The sequence below is a fragment of the Pongo abelii genome, chromosome 5, assembly GCF_028885655.2.
Source record: "Pongo abelii isolate AG06213 chromosome 5, NHGRI_mPonAbe1-v2.0_pri, whole genome shotgun sequence".
NCBI lineage: Eukaryota > Metazoa > Chordata > Mammalia > Primates > Hominidae > Pongo > Pongo abelii.
In genome coordinates this window covers 106087172-106105589 of record NC_071990.2, presented here as the reverse complement: position 1 = coordinate 106105589, position 18418 = coordinate 106087172, and the positions used below count along the sequence as shown (strand labels likewise).

The window sequence follows — 18418 nt, the reverse complement described above, 5'->3', positions numbered from 1 at the left end:
ACCCGGGAGGCAGAGGTTGCAGTGAGCCAATATCGTGACCCTGCACTGCAGTCTGGGTGACAAGAGTGAGACTCCATCTCAGGAAAAAAAAAAAAACAAAAAAAAACCAGAATGACACACAAATTTATGAAGTATTCCGTATTAAATAATAATAGTTATTATTGCTAAATATAAGTGAGTGGATTTAGGAATTCTCAGGATTTAAACAGGCTTACCTACATAAGATATACATAGAATAAAAGAAATAGTGCCTTCAGGTATTTCTGAAACTTTTCTCAATCTATGATGTGATTATTTACCTGCTGCTTCTACTACTGCTCCTAACAGTTTAACGTTATACTATTCATAGCACATATACTTGTAGCTATAAATGTCATATGCAATTTTTTTTTTTTAAGAGATAGGGTCACATTATATTGCCTGAGCTGGTCTCGAACTCCTGGGCTGAAGTGACCCTCCCATCTCAGCTTGCCAAATAGCTGAGATTACATGTGCGAGCCATTGCACTTGATCCAAAAATTCCAATGACTAGCAATACAACTTTAAAATGTTACCATTAAGATCATTTCCATTGGGTAGAACGTGCACTAGTCGGGAAACAGGTACACTAAAAGCCAGACTTCACTACTTTACAATTCATCCATGTAACCAAAAGCCACTTGTACCCCTAAAACTATTGAAATGAAAATATTTTTAAAACTAAAACAGTAATTTCCAATGACTGTATTAACTCAATTTTTAGAGCATGAAAAAAATTAGATTAAGCCATATGAAGTAGTTTATTGGCTATAATTAGATTTATATCTTCATTGTGGGAATTGAAATTTCTATTTATAGTACTATACTTTGGATTTACAAACTGTAAAACTGGGATTCCTGTACCACAAATATTTTGTGAATAAAATAATTTGAATTCCTATAAAAATACCAATGAGAGTTGATAATGATGGGAAGAAAGTGATTTTGAAGTTCATCTTTAAAAATAAATGAAAATAGCTATAATAATATCTCAGAACAGTAATAAAGGGAGATTTACCTTTGAGGAATTAAAAGGTATTACAAAAATATAGAAATTAAAACAACTAGCGGAAGAAAGAGTAGGACAAGCTGTAAAAGTATAGAGCCCTGAAACATACATATTAGAAGTAACGTATGGAAGAAATCATTAAATAACAAAAGAACTTTCACAAATCAACAGAGTTCAACAAGAGATGCTGAGTAAGGGGAAATTCAGAACAGAGCTTCTTAATCTTTATATAATGTAACAAATAAAATTTTTGATGGATTTAAAAGTTAATAGAAGGAAACCAGGAAAAATATAGATAATTATTTGATCACTGAATAGGTAAAACACAAAGACAGAAACAAAATGGAAGAACAATAAAATGGATATACCACAAATTATCATAGACGATAGTTATTATTATTTGTGGGTAAAAATATTTCATACCTTGAAAACCATGAATAAATTGAAAAACTATTAAAAATCAACAAAGAGCCAGGCCCAGTGGCTCACGCCTGTAATCCCAGCACTTTGGGAGGCTGAGGAGGCAGATCACTTGAGCTCAGGAGTTTGAAGACTAGCCTAGGCTAGTGAAACCCCATCTCTACTAAAAATACAAAATTAGCAGGGCATGGTGGTGCACACGTGTAATCCCAGCTACATAAGTGGCTCAGGCAGGAGAATTGCTTGAACCCAGGAAGAGAGGCTGCAGTAAGCTGAGATCCTGCCACTGCACTCCAGCTTGGGTGACAGAGTGAGACCCTGTCTCTAAAAAAAAAAAACCAAAAACAAAAAAATCAACAAAAGAAGTTTTTTAAATAACTGGTTAAAAATTATCAATCTCATTAAGTTTATAAAAATAAAAGGAGGAAAAGATTTCATTTTGAATAGGATACACACACACACAAACAAACATATCCCAGGGTAGGCTTCATACTGAGCTTACTTTTACTCATGTATTTTCTCTTATACTAACTTTGTATTGTTTTAGTTTTTTTTGTTTTTTTTGTTTTTTTTTTTGAGACAGAATCTCACTCTGTTGCTGTTGAGCAGCTGGGACTACAGGCATGCGCCACTATGCCCAGCTAATTTTTGTATTTTTAGATGGGGTTTTACCGTGTTGGCCAGGCTGGTCTCGAACTCCTGACCTCAAGTGATCCACCTGCCTCAGCCTCCCAAAGTGCTGGGATTATAGGCATGAGCCATCACGCTTGGCCAGTTTCAGTTTTCTTCATTTAGACTCTGTGTATCTCTCATTAAGCTTTATTCCTAGGTATTTTCACTTTTTTGTTCCTTTGGCAAATGGAGTATATTCTTCCAGTGAGCAAAGGACATTTCAGAGGTTCTTTCCTTGGTCTTCTATCCTTCAACCCCCATCTCCCATAGCAGAGGGGTTGGGCTTTGATAGTTTGCTTACTGTCAGCACACAAGAGCAGAAATCACAAATCACTTCCATAAATCAGAGGTTTGTCTCTGTTTGAGAGAGGCTAAAAGCCACCTCTATACTCATGTTAAGGGAAGAAAAACCACAATGAGAGGGGAGAAAAACTCCAGTATTTCATAGGGACAAAGTAACCTGAGAGAGAGAGCTGCACTTTTAGAAAACCTGGCTCCCACTGACATCTGAAGAAAATTTTTAACATAAACCAGTTTAGGACAGAAAAGAAAGCTCTCTGGAACTAAAAACATGATCTGAAATTTTGAAACTAAATAGAAAAAAAAAAAAACAGTGAAAGAAGACAGTCACATCTGAGAAGTCAGTCGATGTTCTAGAAGAACTCAATTAATGTTCAAAATAATAATCTTACAAAAGAAAGCAAGACGACAGATGAAAATGCTGAGAAAAGACACAAAACTTTAGGAGCACTAATAGCTATGTAACCAGATTTCCAGAAGAAAAGGAAAAAAGTAAAGAAACATATAAACAAATAACAGAGGAAAATTCTAAACACACGAAAAAGGAATATTTAGTACAGGTCACACTGTTTTTGTAGCAAGGCCTTCCAATGAAGGAAGTGGTATATTAACTTAGATTATAGTACAAGCTCATTGTCTTCTTGAAAAACAGTAACAGTTTACAGACTGGCTACTCTGTAATCCAGTGCTATTTTATGTGTATCAGTTATTTTTGCCTACCCCCTCCCCCCAATTCAGTGTCTCTACTCATAATGGCACTTTTTCTTCTGGAGAATCCTCTTTCCCCTACTTTTAATCCTTGTGGTTTAGATGGGGGTGGGAGTTCACCTGACTCCCCAGCACAGAGTGGGCAAACGATTCATGTCTAGTGAATCAGATTATCACATTCTAGGCTAGATCAACAAAATTAATTATGAACTTTTGTGAGAATTGCTGGGAATTCTATCCCTCTTGGCACTAGGATTGAGCACTCAAATCCAGATGTATCTGAACTATTTTAATTCCTGGAATTATAAACTATGTGATTCAACAAATTTCTTCCCACATCACCCTCCCACGCCAAGCCAAGGGATCTCAAACTTACAATATATCAAAATTACCCAGAGGTTTGTTGGAAAAAAGAAGAAAAAAAAAACAATGGCTGAGCTCAACACTCCAGGTTAAGTCTAGGGTCAGGCCTTGGAGTGTGCATTTTAAACAAGATCCCATGTGATGCTAATGCTGGTCCAAAAATGACACTGAGAACAACTATCTTCAGCCATGATGAGATCATTTGTGTAACTTGCACCGGAAAGACTTAAGACCAATATACCTCCAGTCAGATAATAAACAACAACCCTTTAACAGCACTGGATTTCAGAGTAGCCAGCACAGTGAAAATCAAAACTAAGTATCAAATTATCTAGAAAATAACAAAAAAAAACCTAGAACTTCATACTGAAACCTGTGCAAAACAGTTAAGTTTTTCCTAAAAGAATATTTATGGTCTGAAATCCTTAGTACCTATAAAAATAAAGACTGAAGATAAATTAAGCATCCAATTTATGAAAATAGAAAGAAAAATATAACAAAATTAACAAAGAAGACATTATACAAGTGAGATCTGAAAGAAACAAAAAACAGGCAAAATTGTAGATAAAATAAAAGGCAATATTTGAAAAGGTAAATTCGCGAGATGCCTAAATGAGAAAAAAAGAAAATGAAAACATAAAATGTTAGGAATTACTAAAATCCAATTGCAGGCCAGGTGTGGTGGCTCACACCTGTAATCCCAGCACTCTGGGAGGCTGAGGCGTGAGGATTGCTTGAGCCCAGGAGTTCAAGAACAGCCTGGGCAACATGGTGAAACCCTGTGTCTACTAAAAAAAAAAAATTATTGGTTGTGTTGGTGTGTGCCTGTAATCCAAGCTGCTCAGGAGGCTGAGGTGGGAGAATCACCTGAGCCCAGGAGGTCGAGGCTGCAGTGAGCCAAGATTCCACCACTGTGCTCCAGCCTGCGCAACCAGAGTGAGAACCTGTCTCAAAAAAAAAAAAAAAAAAAAAAAAAAAATTCCAATTGCATATAAGGAGGAAATTTAAAGAATAAGAAAATCTTCTTTCAATTTTTGGCACAAATTAGAAAATCTAATGGAAGTAAATAATTTCTTAGTAAAATATACCAAATCTGATCAAAAAGGAAACAGAAAACTCTAATAGATATGAGAAAGCTCTGGACAATTTTTTTAACTACAAAATGCGAAGGGCTTTGGTGTTTATAGCTTAGTTCTATTACCTTTTAAAGTTGTGGGCTCTAAATTATTTTGATCATGCACACTTATTGGTAAGAATTTTTTTTGAACACCTACCCCATTATATGTAAATACACACAAATACACATATAATGTGTATTTGTGTGTATTTATAATATCAGGTATATACTAGTATATATTATAAAACATAAAAATAAAAGGTATAAAGTAAATAAATATAAACACAAGTTGTGATGTTTTTCCCATGAAAGAAGAAATCTATTATTTATCACTTGAGAGGAGACTACTACTTAAATTCTTATTATGTTAAACTATACAGCAATACAGAGACAGAAAACTCACTAATTCATGAGACTAGAATAATCTTAATAAATTTAATAAAACTTGAAGAGGAAAGTACACAAAAAGTCCTAGTTATGTATGACTGATAAATATGATGAAACTGAATAAGCAAATAATGACTAAAAAGGGTCCCACTCCCACACAGGAATGTTAAGAATGCTTTAACTTCATAAAATCTATAGATGTAACTCACTTTATCAATATACTAGAGTAGAAAATTACATAATTATGTTGAGAGATGCTGAAAACATTTTTGATATAATTTAGCAGCCATCCACGGTAAAAACTCTGAGTAAACGAGAAGAAAAAGAAAGCAATTTAAACATGATTATTTACTGAAAAACAATAGCAAACATCAGACTAAACTTGAAATATTAAAGCTATTTTCATTAAATTGGAAGACAAAATGCTTGCTGTCATCAGCATTCAACACTGCTTAGGAAGTTTGAGTGTATTCCTAAGAAAAGAAAAGAAAAAAAAGAAAAGAAAAGAAAAGAATAGGTACAACTCTTGGAGAAGAGACAAAACTTTCCCCTAAATCTTTACACAGCTTTTCTCGACAGTAGGCAAGAACCAGTTAAAACTGAAGGAAAAAAATTCATTCAAAATAGCATCAAAAACTACAATACCTAAAAATAAATAGCATAAGGTGTGGAATCTATTACATATGAATACCCTACTGAAGGATTCAAAATAACTTGAACAAATGGTTAAATATAATCTGTGTACTCCCGCAATCCCATTCTCTTCTCTGCCTCTTAAGAGTAAGTACTATCAGGAATTTAGAGTTTATCATGTTTTCACATTTTTGCCACACATGTAAGTATCCATACATAATACACAATATCATTTGATGGTTTTAAAAAATTAATATAGATGGAGTAAATTTCATACACTGTGCAACTTACATTTTTATTCAACAATACAGTGGGGTTTTTAAAAAAGGAGCTATCCTTGAGATGTAGCTCTAATATGTTCACTTTAACTGCCATACCATCCTAAGAACATACTATAATTTAAAAATTCTCATTTACAGACATTTAAGTTGTTTCTAGTTTTTTGTGACTACAAACAATGCTCTAAGTAACATTTTTGTATAATTCTCTTTGTGTTAAAATGACCATGACCCACATTGAGAAAACATTTTCAATCTTGATTCAGTACTCACACAAATACACACACCACAACTCAAAAGTTTATGAAACAAGTTACTCTTACTACATGCAAAGTGCTCTGATGATTTTTATTCTATCTCATTTTTTAAAATTAATAATACTGGTCATAACCCATCAAATAGATCTCAAAGCCACCAGTGGGCCCCAAACCACAGTTTGAAAAACACTGCCATGAAAAATCTACCCAGAAGTGGAGTAAAAAGATATCAACAATCTTCCACGAGATACTGCCAAATTGCTCTATGAAGTGGTAGCATCAAGAATCCCATCAGTATTGTGGAACGTTCTTCACAATGCTTGGTACTGTCAGACTTTGAAATTTCTGCTAGTTCAACATGAGTGAAATGATGTCTCATTTAGATTAGTAATGCCACACAGTTTTTCAGTGAATACTTTTCTTTATGACTTACTATTTGTCCATTTCTATCAGGCTTTGTTTTTTCTTTTTGATTTGTAGTGCTTTTTGGATATTAATTATTTATCAATTACATGCATTGCAAATATCCTTTCCCACTCTATCTAACTTTGTTTATATTAATGATGCTAGATTGAAATGTCGGTTTGGTTACGGCTAGCACCTGTATTTCACAGAATCTCCTTCTCTGGATGGTTCTGAGGTAGAGTCAACCAAAAGAGAAACTTGTACAAGATTTGGAAGTGAAGAAGTCATTATTCTTGGACCTGGCCAGACTTGGTAACAGACACAGACCTGCCCAGCAGGTCCCAGCTGTTCTCTCTCTGGTGCTCTGTGCTCAGCTTGTCTTCCCAACTGTTGGCCCTGCTGACCAACAGCAGCCTGCCACTGGTCCACTCGGAGGCAGCAGTTTCCATAGGCCTCTCCAGAGACTCCCTCTTCCAGTTCCCTTTTCATAGTCACATGTGCCTGGCTTCTTGGAATTCCCTGCAAGCACTGATTTGTACCCCCCAGCCCAGTGCTTCTGAAGACTGGTTAATGACTATTTCTCTAAAACACTGACTCTTCCATTGCCCTGCAACTCCCACATTACGTATAAGATCTAAATCCCTAATTTCTATAGATACTTTGAGTGGTTTTATCTGTTTGACTGAAACCTTTGCCTGGTAGAAGTTTAAATTTTAGAGCAGTCAATTTTATTAAACTTATCCCTTATGGTTTCTACTGTTTGTACCTTCTTTTAAAAAGATCTTTCCCAAACCTAAGATCACAGGAATATTATCCTGTATTTCCTTCTAATATTGTTGTAAAGTTTTGCCTTATGTCTTTAAAAATGGTATAAGGTAGGGGTCCAATCTTACTCTTTCTCTACAGATAGACAATTTTCCCAGGACCATTTATATATACAAAATAAATTTAATATAAATAAGGTAATCCTATTATTCCAAAAAAAAGAAACATCTCTTTATGAGAACAGTTCAAGTTGTAACTCTTGGCTGGGCACAGTAGCTCACGTCTGTAATCCCAGCACTTTGGGAGGCCGAGGCAGGCGGATCACTTGAGGTCAGGAGTTTGAGACCAGCCTGGGCAACGTGGCAAAACCCAGTCTCTAAAAAAAATATACAAAAATTAGGACGTGGTGGTGCACATGTGTAGTCCCAGCTGCTTGGGAGGCTGAGGTGAAAGGATCACCTGAACTTGAGAGGTGGAGGTTGCAGTGAGCCAAGATTGCACCACTGCACTGCAGCCTGGGTGACAGAGTGAGACCCTGTCTCAAAAAAAAAAAAAAGAGAGAGGGGAAGGGAGCGGGGAGGGGGAGGAGAGAAAAGTTGTACCTCTTAATCTGTTATTTTAACCAAATTTCAAAAATTAAAATTCCAATGTGAATTTGGAAGAATCTTTATATAAGCTCTTCAAATTTATCAGAACAGAATTTGACTTGCATATCCTTATTATGTAGAATTTAAAAAGTCTAGCTGGAGACTGCTGAAAACTTTGTGATTCCCCTAGATTGTTACTTGGGTTTGGGATGCAGAACTAGTATTTCAGTGGAAGGACTCAGCAGTGCAAGTAACAAATTCAGTGGAAGGATTCAGCAGTGCAATTAACAAAATTTTCTGTTGATCAGTCTTCATCTTGATCAGTTCTTACTCTGTTCACACAGGAACAGACTGGATGTCATAGTTAGGAGATATAAATCATGATAATTTATATTTAAGACATTTAAGCATAATTTTTAAAATTTAAGTGACGTTAAAATTTACAAGTGATACTCTGAACAATGTCATAATGTTCATTTAAACATCTACATACTTAATATTAGAGGCTAAATTAATTTCCTTTTTAGAAAGGATATCAAATTTCTAAAACAATACCAAATTATCACAATACCCTTGTACTGAAATCATACAATAAATATATGACCTAATTTCACCAAGGCCACAGTCTAAAGGAAAAAAGTTAAGTTACTTCTTAAATCCATAATTTCTACTTGAGCTATTATTAGAGTTGCTTCTGGAACTTTTTTTCTGTAGGCATTATTTTATTATTTATTATGCTTAGACTACAACAGCAATCAGAAAATCAACCTAAAATTCTGATTATTTGCCACTTGGCTTCTGACCATTCCAATAAGGCATCTTGGGAGACCTATGCAGCGCCAAATGAAGCTCAGCTCCACACAATGTCTGGCAGAGGGTGATGAGAATGGCACATTGTCTGCCCAGTCTGAACAGAGGTCACAGCAGGGAGAGCATCTGCTAAGATAATGTGAATGAAGGAAACAACTATAATTGCCTCATTAAGAGATCCCTGGCCAAATAATCAAAAGAAGAAAGGACTTGGATAACCATCCTAAAATTAGGCTATAATAAAGAAACTTGGGATAGAATTAAAAATACAGAAGAATTAAGAAGACTTGGGTATTCTACTGGTTTTACTAATTTCCTTAGTCACCATATGGATGACTGAAAATTTGGATGCAATAGTTTAGTTATTCAACTCGAGCCTTTGCCAGTCATTAGTAGGAAGTACAAGATGCAAATTCACAGCTGTCCAGGATACAAACAAATGTAAAATAAAGAGTTGTGGGGAATTTCTTACAGGGACTAAAATATAGAAACTAAGAAGGGATATCTACTGATCTATAGTTCAGAATTACAATGAAAAAAAGCATACAAGTAAAAGACATAAGGAACATTTTAAACAGGAAAGACAAAATTTAACAGAGCAGTCTCAAAAAGGCAAAGGAGAAAAATGAACAAATTGTCTCTCTAATCAATTTACCTTCTTTTACTTTCTACCTCCATCTTTTAAAACCATTTTTTTCCCAAAAGTCAACATTGTATAATTACAGCTAAATCCTCAGTCACTTCATATTACCATATGTATACATTTTATGCAACAGTGTTGATAAATATTTCATAGTAAAAGCTGAAGTAAATATTTTCCCAATTTAAATTTAAATTAAGTATACAAACGCATGCAAGACTAAAATGTATTGATATTGTGACAAACTATTTTTACATTTCCTGATATTTTGAGGGTAAGCTATGTGAACTTAATTTGTATTATGCAGCTAAAATTTATTATTATATAAATAGTAACTTGAAGTAAATTATACTGATTAAACTTTTCTGATTCCAACAAACACAATAAAATTAGTTTGTTATAACCATAAGCCAGGTTTAAAATAAGCAAACTATTTGATGACTTTGATGTTTTGCACCCAAAATGTGCTGGCTAATTTTTCCATTCCATTTACCATTCTGGTCTTTAAACTGCCTTAATCTCCTGCCCTCAGATGTTGACCTTGTAAGAATAGGGGTCATAGGTCAGAATAGACAGACCTCAAAGGATCTGGACTATCAATTCATGCCTGAAAGATTTCTCTGCCACAATAGGAACCTACTAAACAGCAAATTCCTAAATCTAATCACACAAGTATCAGGGTGAAACAGTTATTTATTGGTATTTGTTGATCTACATTTCAAACATCTCTATCATCTAAAAAGCATTTTTATTTTTATTTTGGGAACAGAATCTGGGATATAATACACATAAAAAATAAAATCATTGACAGAATTTTAAAAGTAAAACAGATATTCTTTAATAAAATGACACCATAAACCTAAACATAGGTTTTTTTCTGTTTTCAGGAATGCTATGGAGATTTCAAAAATATAATACTAGATTTCCCAAGCATAAAGTACCTGGAAAAATGTCAAATTATACCACTGAGATAATGAGTGAAAGAGGTTAATATTGCTGTAGAGGTGGGTGGGAGTGCGGCAGAATTACCACTAGTTAGTTTTCAGCTTACTTACTCTAAAACTGAATGAGGGCAATAAATAAATATTTTTCTGTTTAATAAAGAAATGTGAATTTACAGCACCTCAATAAGGAAGCCTACACTGATTTTCTTAATCCCAAAAACAAAAACCTCATGGCTTCTAAAACTTTCTTGCAAATTTAAAGAATTTGAGGCCACAAAATTATGGCTCTGCAAAAATAACTTTACTATCACACATCTCCACTTTCTTTTTTAAAAAGGCAAGTTAATTCATGTGAGCTAAGAATAAATCAGACATAATTGGTTTCTGTTTCTGTTCATCTTGGTCTTTCTGATCATAAATGATAAATACACTATGATGTACCATTTTAGTACTGACTACAAGGAATGTTAAATTTCACAAATCAATTTTTAAATCTAAATAAGGAGAATCTTAAAAATGATAAATTAACAAATTCTTCTAATATGATCAAACTAAAGAAATTCCCCATGCTTCCAAGCCAAAAGTAGTAACATCAAACATCTTTTTTTTTAACAACAGTCTATTAGCCTTCTTTCTAAACAAAATATATTACTACTTTAACTCACGTAGAAAATCAAAAAGCTTACTCATACTAACGTAGTTATAAAAACTAAATATTGAACAAAATGAAATAAAAGCAGTAGAATGTATTATTTTCTAAGTTATTTTTTAAAATTCAAGTCAACAGTGCATTATTATGAATGACACTTCTTGGAATATGTGGTTGGGTCAAAATATGTGGGAAGTTAAGAACAAAAGACAGTCACTACTCTAAAAAAATTGGAATTAAAAAAGGAAGTAAAAAGAGAAACTATGAACAGTTAAAAATTACAAAGCTATATGTATACAACCAACATATACACTACATATCCATGCACTCTGTGTTCTTTAAAATTATACACATTTTTATTCACCAAGTATTAAGGAGTAAAAACATATAAACTATATATAAAAAAGATTTCCAGACCAGTCATTTTAGTCTAAATCCTTTTTACATATTTAATATATCTGTTAATATAAACTAAAACTATATTATATATTTAATTATGTACTACAGGCTGACATGATTATTTCATATAAATAATAGAAATCAACTGTGGCAAAGAAAATAATTCTACCACCCTCACCCATAATTTCATTATGTTGGAAGTCACTCACTCTTTTTCTTCACAGTAAATTATGTTTCTAAAGAGAACAAAAGGTCCCAAGTATAGGCTAGTTTTATAGAAGAAATATAACATTTCTTAATTTTTTATTAACAATCTTCACTTTATTATAAAGAGAGCTGTATAGAGTCGTTAAATTTCTTTACTCTTTTTATAATGAACATAAGAAAAACTAAATAGAAAAAATAAATCAGAAATTATTTCATTTGAAATGTTAAGAAAACTTTTCAAATGTGGAGGATTTAAAATAAAACAACACAATATTTACTACCTTGAGTAACTAGAGAGTTGTAAGCGGACACTAAATTAAGCAGCATTTTAAGAGAGAATAAAATAATCCCACTTTCTTTTATAAACAGTCTACTAATAATTAAAGTGGAATCTTCAAAATTATTTTACATTTTTTTTTGCCACAGGGAGTAACTCTTCACAAAATATGATTCTATCTTAAATACAAATATTAGAATTGAACAAATAAGTTCTCAAGTGATGAAATCATATTTGGAATTTGTTAAACATACTAATACCATGTAATCAAAACTTTGAAATTTCAATTTTTAACCAAAAATGACAGAAACTAAACTTTCTAATCTAAAAACATTTCAAGAAAAAGGATATTCTTTTCAATAAATGATGTTTGAACAATTCATATTACACATGGCAGAAATGAACCTCTACCTAGGCCTTACACTTTATATAAAAACTAATTCTAAATGGATCATTGATGTAAACAGAAAATGTAAAGATTGATAAATCATCTTCATTCAAATTAAAAACTTTTGTTCTATAAAAGATATTTAAGAGACTGAAACGACAAGCCACAGACAGGGAGAAAATATCTGCAAACCATGTATCTGGCAAAAAAAACTTACACAAAGAGCTCTTAAAGTGCAATAAGAAAACACACAACCCAGTAAAAAACGGGCAAAAGATATGAAGAAACAGTTTGTCAAAGAGTATATGAGGATGACACAAAAATACATATAAAGATGCTTAATATCAGTAGCTATTAGGGAAATGAAAATTAAAACCATGATGAGATATCACCACATGCCTAACAGAATGGTTAAAAAAAAATTTTTTTTTTTGAGGCAGGGTCTTGCTGTCACCCTGGCTACAGTGCAGCAGCCTGATCACGGCCCACTGCATCTTTGACCTCTCAGGCTCAAGTGATCCTCCCATCTCAGTACAAGTAGCTGGGACAACAGGGATGCACCACCATGCCCAGCTAATTTTTTAACCTTTTGCAGTGACAGGGTTTCTCCGTGTTGCCCAGGCTAGGTTCAAACTTCTGGGCTCAAGCAATTCACTGGCCTTGGCCTCCCAAAATGTTGGTGTTAAAGGTGTGAGCCACCACACGGGGCCAAAATTTTTAAAAATTGGCAATACCAAATGCTGGCAAAGATAGGTGGCAGTTCGGACTCTCACATACCAGTGGTGGGAATGCAAAAGAAAAATAATTATTCTGGAAAACAATTTGGCAGTTTTTTATAAAGTTAAACATACATATACGACCTTATTATGCAGCAATCCCACTCCAAAACTGAAAACGAATCTTCACACACCTGTGCATAAATGTTTATGGCTGTTCTATTCATAATTGTCACAACTGGACACCACTCAAATGCCCTTCAATAGATGAATAAGTAAACTGTGTTATAGCTATAAAATGGAATACTATTCAGCAAAAACGTGAACTACTGATACACTCAACAGCTTGGATGAATTTCAAAGATTATTATGCTGAGTGAAAAAATGCAATTTCAAAATGTTGCACACTGTATGATTCCACTTAACATGTCATTCACAAAAACACAAAACTACAGTGAAAGAGAATAGGTCAGAGGCTGCCAGGGGTTATAGGTGGGGAAGGGGTAACCATTATAGAGGGAGATTTTTAGGGGTAATAAACTTTCTGAATCTGGATGATGGTACTGACTACAGGAATGTATATGTGTGTTAAAATTCATCTAACTGAATACCAAAAGAAAAAAAGTCAATTTTCACTTTGGGAGGCCAAGGCGGGTGGATCACGAGGTCAGGAGATCGAGACTATCCTAGCTAACATGGTGAAACCCCGTCTCTACTAAAAAAAATATGAAAAATTAGCCAGGTGTGGTGGCGGGTACCTGTGGTCCTGGCTACTCGGGAGGCTGAGGCAGGAGAATGGTGTGAACCCGGGAGGCAGAGCTTGCAGTGAGCCAAGACTGCACCACCGCAACCCAGCCTGGGCAACAGAGCCAGACTCCATTTCAAAAGAAAAAAAAGAAAAAAGGTCAATTTTACTATACGACAATTTAATATTATGTATATATTTATATACAGAAATATACCAATGCTTACTTCCAAATTTAATATAAATTAACTGGAATTCTAGCTTTCTGGTACATCAGCAGACCAAATCAATTATTTAATGTCATTATTTTAAACATTTTGTAGGCCATAAGGTCAGTATGAAAGTATCTTATACCAGTAAGAAAGTAGTCAAAAAATGATGAGGACCCATCAAAAGGACACAGAAACCAGCCTGAAGGGGCTCCTACTGGTCAAATCTGGGAATTTTGAGCAGTAAAATAAATAACGGTGGTTACAGATTATAACTTTCAGAAAAATGCAGAAATCCATGGTTCAGACTAATATAATAAATAAATGAAAATTTAAAAGTTTGATGGTGAATGGGATATTTACATAGTCTTAAAATATCTCCCCACAAAACGCTTATTAAAAAAGGAAAAAGAAGCCACTTTAAATATGTAAGGTGGGCATACATGTTTGGCGGCCATACCTAATTTTTCCTACCTTTTTGTATTCTAAAAATTTTCATAATAAAAGTCAAAATAAAATAAAATAGAAGGAAATAAAAATAATCACAGGAAGTATTAGGGGAAAAACAGTATAACAGAAATTAATCCAAGAGGCAGGGTGCAGTAGCTCACGCCTGTAATCTTTGGGAGGCTGAGGCGGGCGAATCACCTGAGGTCAGGGATTCGAGACCAGCCTGGCCAACATGGTGAAAACCCATCTCTATTAAAAATACAAAATTAGCCAGGCACAGTGGTGCACACCTGTAGTCCTGGCTACTCGGGAGGCTGAGGCAGGAGAATTGCTTGAACCCAGGAGGCAGTGGTTGCAGTGAGCCTAGATCACACCATTGCACTCCAGACTGGGCAACAAGAGCAAAACTCTGTCTCAAAAAAAAAAAAAAAAAAAAAAAAGAAAGAAATTAATTCAAGAGCCTGTTCTTTGAAATACAATACATTATCTTATCAAGAAAAAATAGCAATAGGAAATAACTAGAGAATCAGAATATTTTATAAGATTTTCAAGGCTGCTTCACATAATTGTACTAATAAACATAAAATCTGGATCAAAGCACAATTTTATTGTCATTACTAAAACTGTCTCAGGAAATAACCATGAAAGAAATCAAGAAAGTTATCAAAGATCTTTGAAGTTTTTTAAACATTTGGGGAGCAAATCACGCCTTGGTAACTGTTCCAGCCATCAGCTGACAAAGATCCATTTCTTGCTACCACACTGTCAAATCTTGTTTTCTCATGGTGTCAGTTTCCATGCAGGAGTCTCTATGTTTATTGAATATTTTATTGTATGTTGTCTCTACATCATTTTGTAAAAACAAGCAGCACATGGAAAACTGGAATTGCTAATCCTAGTGACAAAAATTATGGACACCCTTAGCTTAATAGAAAGTTGGAAATTATTAGATATTAAGTGTGTCAAAGCTTTAATCACAATAAAACAAACAGTAAGAGTAAGCAGTTGGAACAGTTATTCACTTCTGACCACCACCACCTCGTACCTTGCCAGATCAGTACCCCAACTACAATTCTTTGACTCCACTGCAACCCACACCCCATGTGTTTACTTACCACCTTTTCAATGTCTTCACTCTTTATACAGTTTATATTCTATCATCCATCATTACATTTGCTGCCCTGCATACATCTCCAGTGCCCTTTGTCATTCTCAACTAGGAAAAACCTCAACTCTAGTTAAATCATTTTAATGACTATTTCACAGCTGTAGCCATGAAGTCAACAATGACTGGAGAAAAAACACAATCATATTAACTGACTTTAAATTCATACCCACTATTCTTATGTGGGTCTTTGGCACAGCCTGAAATTCTACCTCTTTTCTATAATGTGTTCATTCTTCTATTTTATACATCTTTCTTGTTAAATTTCCAAACCTACTCTTCTACCATCACTCTCAGTTGATGACCGTGCTTCAAATTCAAAGAAAAAAAAAACAGCATAAAAAAGAGAAATCTCGCCTTATCCTACCTTCATATCTATCTACCACCTGCATCTGTGCCCATAAGCTATGCCTTTCCTTCAGGTTCGTAAGAATGAACCTTCTGTACTCACATGATCAGCTCCCTCGGTTGTGCTTTAAATCCCAATACTGTCACCCACTCAAGGAAATCACTCCAGTAATCGTTCTCCTCTCTCCTGCATGTTCAATCTTTCCTTTGCACTAGACCATTCCTATGAACATATAAACATGCTATAATTTCTTCCATTTAGCTACTGCTTTGTTTCTCTCCTCCCATTTATTATAGAAACACTTCTCAAAAGATTGTCTAAACTTGCTGTCTCTGCTTCCTCTGTTTTCATTCTCTGTATTGAACACAACCCACGAAGGCTTTCACCCCCACCAGTCCACTGAGCCTATTCTTGTCAACCTCAGACCTCAATAATGACTTCCGTGTTGCTAAGCGGTCAAGTTTCAATGGTTATCTTACTTGATCATTTCACCATCAGCACTATTTAACATACCCAATACCCTTTCTTGAAATATTTTCTTTCCCTGACTTTCCCTCCTATTTCCCACCTTCTTAGTTAGTGCCCTTTACTGTTCCTCCCTCTTCTTGACTCTTAAATGCTAGAGTGCCCCAGGGCTTAGTCCTCTTCTTGCCTATGTATACTTGCTGTGATAGTGATCTTATTTCCTCTTGTGGCTGTAAATATCATCTTTTTGCTAAATGTTGCCAATTTTTTAACTCCAGTGCTGGAACTCCATATAGTGCATCCATCTGCCTAATATACATCTTCACTTGGATGTGCATTATGTATCTCTAATTAAATGTCTGAAACTATACTTTTGATTTCAGGCTCCTTCTGTAGGTTTCCCCATCTCGATAAATAGTCCCTTCATCTTTCCTGTTGTATAGGCCAAAAAACCTTGGAGTCACCCTGGACTCTTTTCCTCTGATAGTCCACATCTAATCAATCCATCAGTAAATTCTATGGTCTCTTCCTTCAAAACGTATCAGAATTTTTGTTCACCATTTCTACTGCGACTACCCTTGTCCAAACCACCACTATCTCTTTTCTGTATTATTGGAACTTCTTCTTTAGTGGTCTTTCAGCTTCTATCCTTGCCTCTCCACATTGTGTTTTCATCGCAGCTGCCAGAATGATACTCTGAGTAAATCAGATCATGTTACTTTTCAACCTAAAATTTCCCAATGACTTCCTATTTTCTCCAGAATGAGAGTCCTTAAAATGGTTGCCAAGATCCAATATGAAAAAATGTCCTGCTATCTTACTCTTCAAATCTCAACCTCCACTATTCTCCCTCTCATACTGATTCCAAACCAGGATTGGAATGTAAAGCATTCTAGAACTGCTTTGTTAAAGATTTTATCTAAAAAACATGGAAAAATAAAGCGCTGTTTTATTTTACTTTGCTTTACTTGTATGTATTTAAGTATGCATGCAGTTATTATCTCCATGGGAGCAGAAAACCACTTTAATAGCTAAGTGTATCATTAAACTTTCACACATATTCATGGACTTTCTTTTGTACAAAATGAGCTCCTAAAAATGTCAATGAAAATGGAATTTATTGTTTCACTGGATGGCTTTTCAAACCAATAGGAAAATATGAAATAGGCAACAAGTGCTACAGAGATAACTGGTTACCAATTTGGAGAGAAAAGAAAACCTAGACCTTTACAGTCCTTTCTTCAAAAGCAAATTAGATTATAAAGAGAAGAGATACTTAAGTGTAAAATATAAATTAACTAAAATAATACTAAAAACATAAATGAATATAGTATATTTTTAATTTTATAGTTTGGAAAATGAAATAACAAAGTCAGGCAACATCAAGGAGAGTCACATACTTGTCTGTAAAAAATTCAAAACTTCAAAATACTTTTTAAAAACTATCATTAAAGCTAAAATATATTTTACACGCTAAAAAAATTTCTTATTTTTTATTTGAGAAAAAAGATTCATATCCTAAATATATCAAGACAACTTAGAAATCAATAATAACAAATGAACATCTCAATAGAAAATGGTCAATGGACAAGAAATGTACAATCCTTAGAAGAAAAAAATAAAAATGAAAACATATGAAATATATTCAACCTCCAAAGTAATCAAATAATGTAAAAAAAACACAAACAAACAATGAGCTGCATCTCTAACCTATGTAACTGGAAAAGATTTTAAAAAATGACAACATTCAATGAGCTGTCTCACTTTCAGAGGTGTTACATACTGGCCCACTAATCATTTCTGGAGAGCAGTTTAGAACTAGGTATCGAAATTTTTAAAATACATATTTTTTGATCCAGACTTTTCATTATTAAGTATTTACCCTAAAGATATAATCAGACAACTTTTCAAAAATGTACATCTAAGAGTTCCCACAGTGGTGTTATTGATCAATTCAAAATACATGAGGTAGCCTAAATATCCACTAACATATTATTCTTTAAATTATATTTTGGTACATTCAAATAGTAAAATTTATGAAGTGATAACAATTGACATGAAATATTCTATAATATACTATTAGGTG

At 34.1% G+C, this 18418-nt stretch overlaps 1 protein-coding gene across 7 annotated transcripts in view; it reads right to left on the bottom strand.

The window, feature by feature from the left end:
• Positions 1-18418, bottom strand: part of LIN28B (lin-28 homolog B) — a 141076-nt gene that overhangs the window by 38267 nt on the left and 84391 nt on the right. The window lies entirely within an intron of this gene.